This window comes from Plecotus auritus (genome assembly GCF_963455305.1).
Source record: "Plecotus auritus genome assembly, chromosome: X".
NCBI lineage: Eukaryota > Metazoa > Chordata > Mammalia > Chiroptera > Vespertilionidae > Plecotus > Plecotus auritus.
In genome coordinates this window covers 133,011,046-133,016,852 of record NC_137784.1, presented here as the reverse complement: position 1 = coordinate 133,016,852, position 5,807 = coordinate 133,011,046, and positions in this window count along the sequence as shown.

The window sequence follows — 5,807 nt, the reverse complement described above, 5'->3', positions numbered from 1 at the left end:
TGAATTTGCAAAACTTACACATTGTATATTATTTTGTGCATTCAATATATAAATGCAATTATAGAGCTAAGAAACTATTCCCAAATACCAGCAACTGTTAATGCTGAAATCGCAGGACACAGCCCATTTTCATTTTCTTCCACTTCCTAACTTGTCTTCAATTGACTAGAGCCGTGGTCGGCAAACTGCGGCTCGCGAACCACATGCGGCTCTTTGGCCCCTTGAGTGTGGCTCTTCCACAAAATACCACGGCCTGGGCGAGTCTATTTTGAAGAAGTGGCGTTAGAAGTTTAAGTTTAAAAAATTTGGCTCTCAAAAGAAATTTCAATCATTGTACTGTTGATATTTGGCTCTGTTGACTGAGTTCGCCAACCACTGGACAGAGTAACCGAATTGCACATTTCCGCTCCAACCCAGGGACAAAGGAAGTAAATGAGGAGGATCGGGTAACTGAAAACACACTCAGAGGAGAGCAGCGGTTCACTTTTATTTTCTGCTGTAAGAAACAATTTAGAAAGCCCCTTCCAGCAACAGGGAAACAATAGAATTGAAAGTAACAAAGGGGCAGTACAAGCAAACAATTAGGCTCCCCTAATGAAATGCAACTTCTGTAGGGTTCCATGCCTCAGGGAAGCATGCACTACCTAGGGGGGGACTCTAGGTTAGTCTTAGCCCCCATTTACTGTCCTGGGGTTAATGTAAAAAAATGGGGGCACAATGCGCCGCATGGTCCGGATCAGCAGGCAAAGCTCATGGAGACAGGAGGAGATAGAAAGTTGCAGTTGGTCCATGTCTTCAGCAGTCAGGCGGCTAAAGGAGAGAAAAAGAAAATTAAATAAAATATGATAACTTTGCACCTCGCTCTGTCTGTCCCCTCAGGTGGTGACAGGCCCAGTTCACCATGAGTACCTCCTTAGAACTAACATTTTATTTTATTTTATTTTATTTTATTTTATTTTATTTTATTTTATTTTATTTTAAGGGAGTGGAAGGAAGGTGGGGAAGAGAGAGAGACAGAGAAACAAATATGAGGAGAAACACATGGATCAGTTGCTTCTCTCACACAGTGGCCATGAACTGACTGGGGGGCAGGTATTGAACCTGAAACCCAGGTAGGTGCCCTTAACAGGGTATTGAACCCTCCACCCTCCAGTGTGCCCGGCCATGCTCTAACCACTAAGCCTCACTGGCCAGGGCTGGATCTGACTTTTGGGGGATCTCCAATTCAATATTATAATGACCCTCCGAGTCCCACCCTCACCACCTGCCTGCCCCACCTCCAGTCCCCCACCATGACCCTCATTAGAACTAACATAGCAAGAAGACTGCCGGACACTATGAGCTCTTGCTCCACTGCTGGTACATGAGGTTGGGTACGCGGGGCCAGGAAATGGCAGGCTCTCGCTGCCTCCACGGATGATCTGAAGGGCACCAGGATGGAGCTAGAGGAGATTCAGTTAAGGCACCATCCCATTCAGACATTGCTGCTCCCTCTCAGGCCACTCTCACCCCTCTTAGTCCCCTCAAGTATGTGCCCTCCTTCTGGTCCCTCAGGCCGCCTCACCCCACCGTCTCCACTGTCCGCCATTACCCATCCCCTCAGCCACCCGGGCCGGGCCCACCCCTCAGCTTCACTCCCTCCCCCAGGCTGACCCCTCCTCCCTGTCACAGTGTCCGGCCTAGGTCCGTCCCCCTCGCCCCCCGCCCCACTCCTCAAATAGGATACAACTGGAAAGTGTCCGGTCTTGGAATTCTGGCCATGGGCGCTCGCATGGCATCTGCGCCCCGCACAGGAGCATTGAGGGCCTGGGCGGCCTGTGGCGCTTCGCTGGCAACAGCACCGGCCTCGCCTCCGCCGCCTCTCCCGGGGCCCTCGTGGCCTCCAGGGCCATCTTGGCTGCCAGGGTCGCCCGCACTGGCCTGGCCTTCCCCATCTTCGGCCACATGGCCTGGGACAGGGTCGTCAGCCTGCATGGCCCCTCAGCCTCTCCTTGCCTTCTGAGAGCCGCTGCTACACCGCTGAGGCGCCCAGGTTCTGACAGGAAGCCCCGCCCCCTAGCGGGTGCCACCACTTTAAAGCCCCAGAGTGCATGCGCAAACAGGCCCTGCGCCCTTCTTATCAGGGACTGGGCACGTGACTGCTTCCCGCCAAGTCTGCCCAGCAACATGCTGGCGGGTGAGCCTCAGAGCCTGTGCGGGTGCCGGCCCAGCTACCCTCACGGGGGAGCAGCTTGCTGCTGCGGGTCCCTGTCATTGGTCTCAGAGTGGGTCAGGCGCCTCTGGCCATTCCCCGGGAGTCTCGCCTGGGCCCTGCCCGCCCTGCCCGCGTGTACCCCCAGCTCAGATCCTGGAGGAGCCGGGATGGATGGGCCTTGCTCCTGCAGCGCCATTGCTCACCCCGGGCACTGTCACTTAGTGCTGCCCGCCAGCCTGCGGGAGGGGAGCTGCCAGCCCCACTGCCTCTGCCCGGCATGCACACTGCCCTGTCTCAGACCTCAGGCTCAGGCGGGCTGGGTCCCGCTGCTCAGGAGGGACCAGCACGTTGGACAAAAACACAAAAGGAGCTGGAGCCCCACCCCTGGGACAACTCTCAGAACCTCTACTCTCTGCTGGCTCAGCCCTCATGGGGCTCGCCCTCACTTAGAAGCAAAGTCTCGCCACTCTGGGTGTGGGTGAGTGTGCTGGGGGTGGGGAGGAGGCTGGAGGTGTCAGAGGTGCCTGGGCCCTTAAGTGGTAGATGACCCTGCGTCTGCTGATCTGCTAGGGGCGAGTTTACTTCTGTGTCTGGAAGCGGGTTACGTGGCCAGGAAAAGTACAGCGAGAGGTGGGCAGGGCTAGGGCAATGCCTGGACACGTGTTTCTGTGCCCACTCTGCTGCTCTGCCCACAATCGTGGGAGTGGGTAGATGTGGTGTCTGTCTCAGGGATCAGAGGCCACTCACCTGGCTGGGCACACCTGTGGGCACCAGCCAAGGATGGGATAGGGGAATGGGCTCCTATCTGAGCCTCACGATGGTGCACTTTCCATATCTCAAGTATTCCATGTAGCAGCTTTTTTTAAAATTTCTTTATTGATTAAGGTGTTACATATATGTCCTTATTCCCCCATTCCGCCCCCCCCCCATTCCCCTCATTCATGCCTTCACCCCCTGGTGTCTGTGTCTATTGGTTAGGCTTATATGCATGCATACAAGTCCTTTGGTTGATCTTTCCCCCTTACCCCCACCCTCCCCTACCTTCCCTCTGAGGTTCGATGTAGCAGCTTTTCTTTTTTTTTTAATTTAATTTAATTTTTTAAATTGTTTGAAGTATTAAAAATAGTAGTACATATGTCTCCTTTTTCCCCCCCATTGACCTCCCCCCGGCCTCCCCTACCCCCCAGTACATGCCTTTACCGGCCCCCGCCCCCAGTGTCTTGTATCCATTGGTTATGCTTATATGCATGCGTACAAGTCCTTCGGTTTATCTCTTACAGCCCCCCCCCCCCCCGCCCCACAACCTCCCCTGCCTTCCCGCTGTAGTTTGACAGTCTGTTCAATGCTTCTTTGCCTCTGTATCTCTTTTTTCCCCATTTCTTTCCTTTAAAAAATCTTGCCTCTGCAGACTAGAAATAAACATATAATAACAAAAAATGTTTGAGTCCCAATTTCAATGTCCAACAGTTCTGAGTCCCTGTTTCAATGTCAAACAGTTTCTTATGTGTACATGTCAGCAATGATATCTGGATGGTGGGCACATGGTGGCAATGCAGGTCCGACCCTCTCTGGTTTGGTCCTAGGCAACCTGCTGCGTCGCACAGCTGCTGACTGCTAGCGTGGCAAGGCGTCGTCAGCGTCTTCCATTTCTGGACTGTTTCTCCTCTTGTCTTCGTGGTTGGAGCAGACCTGTCAATTCCTCTCTGTTGCAGGAATCCACATGGTCTTGGAGTTGTTTTCTGAAAATATACAAACATATTCTCGACCAAAAGTTAATAAAGGAATATTTTCTATATAATTGATTTGGGATCCTTTTTATTTTTGCCCAAACAATTTTCCTTTGTCTTATTTAGACATCATGTGTGTTTTTCATGGGTGTCTTGCTGTTAGCATTACAGTAACAGCTTTTCTTAAGCCACGTCTGTGTCACAGCTAATCCCAGACCGGGTGAGAAAGAGCTTTGTAACACAGGCCATACTATGTTACAGCTGAGTAGATTCTCCAAAGACTTTCCCACACCCAGAGATCAGATTGAGGGGTGAGGCGGGATGGGGGTGGGGATCAAAGGGGACATCCCTTTCTGCTAAAACAAACAACAAACAAAAAAAACAAACAAACTGCAAAGGTAACCATAGACATGCCATTTCCCAAAGCCTGCTCCTGCTCCACCTCTGCTTGTCTTTGTGGGATGGAAGAGTGGGAAGGGACAGAGGGTACACGGGAGGCCTCCCCACACACAGCTGCTTCCATGGGCAAGTATTTGTTCTGGGGACTCTGCACCCCACACTGTTCCGGGAACTGGGAATAACACAGTGGGAGGGAAGCCTGCAGAAAGCCTTTTCCCAGGGAGCTGACTTCCTTGGGGAGAAAGGATCCCAGAATCCCAGAGAGGAACACAGCAAGCCGGACAGGTGGGTGAAGGGATTCAAGGGAAAACACAGGAAGCAGTTGTTAGCAGGTCAAAGCCACAGACTCCAGGAAGGACTGGATGTGGAGGGTGAACACGTGTGGTCACAAGGAGGACCCCCAGGGACTGGCATAACTGGGTCAGGCTGACATGGGGCCAAGGAGGGAAAAGCAGCCTGGACAGGTGACACATGACAGGCCCTGCTTTGTCCTGCTAATGAGCTCCTTCCTGTGTTGTCTACTTATCTCTGGAATCTTCCTGCTCACCATCACCTGCAGGCTGCCTCTTCCTGCTGAGCCTCTGGGCCCCTGTGCCCATCATGCCCCCTGACATCACTCTGCTGGGTGTGGACACCTCTGTACCCAGTGCCCCTGCTCCCATTCTTCTCCCTGCACGCCCCCCTTCTCCTGCCTCCACACAGCCTGTGCAGAGGTGGGCTGGGAGTGCAGGGAGTTTGCACCTGGACACAGCTCTCTGCTGATGCAGCCAAGACTCACGGGATGAATCCTTTGAGGGATACTTCTGAGGTGCAAGTTACTGTTCAATGAATGAAATAGATGGGACAGATGAGCACTGAGGTCATAGTTCTTTTTATGTATCTCACTGAGACACGGAGGGAATGCATTCACATTTATACTATTCATTTGTATAGGATATGAATGGTTTATAATTAGTAGGTATTTATGTGTTACACACACAATAAAATCAATGTGAAAATACCAGAAAAAATTTAGATGAACTTTGATTTTTGGACAAGGAAAGACTTTCCAAAGCCTACTACTAACAATGGAATTATAATAATCAACAAAGTGACCCTGGCCAGGTGGCTCAGGTATTTGGAGCGTCATCCTGTACATCAAAAGGTTGTGGGTTCAATTCCCTGTGTGGGCACATCCTAGGTCAGGCCCCTCAGAAGGCAACCGATGTATGTTTCTCTCTTATATCAATGTTTCTTTCCCTCGCACTTCCTCTCCCTTTAAAAATTAGTAAGAACAACTCTTGGATGAGAATGTTTTTTTAAAAAAAGCAGTAACATGCATTTAGTGATTTCCGTGTTCCAGTCACTGTTCTAAATACTAAACATGAATAACCTCATTTCATCCTGAAATGCAGCAACATTTTCACTGTGGTTATCTTTAGTAGGGAGATGATCGGTAATTATTTTCTTTTCCAAACATGCCCATATGTTTTTTTCTGTTTTTGACA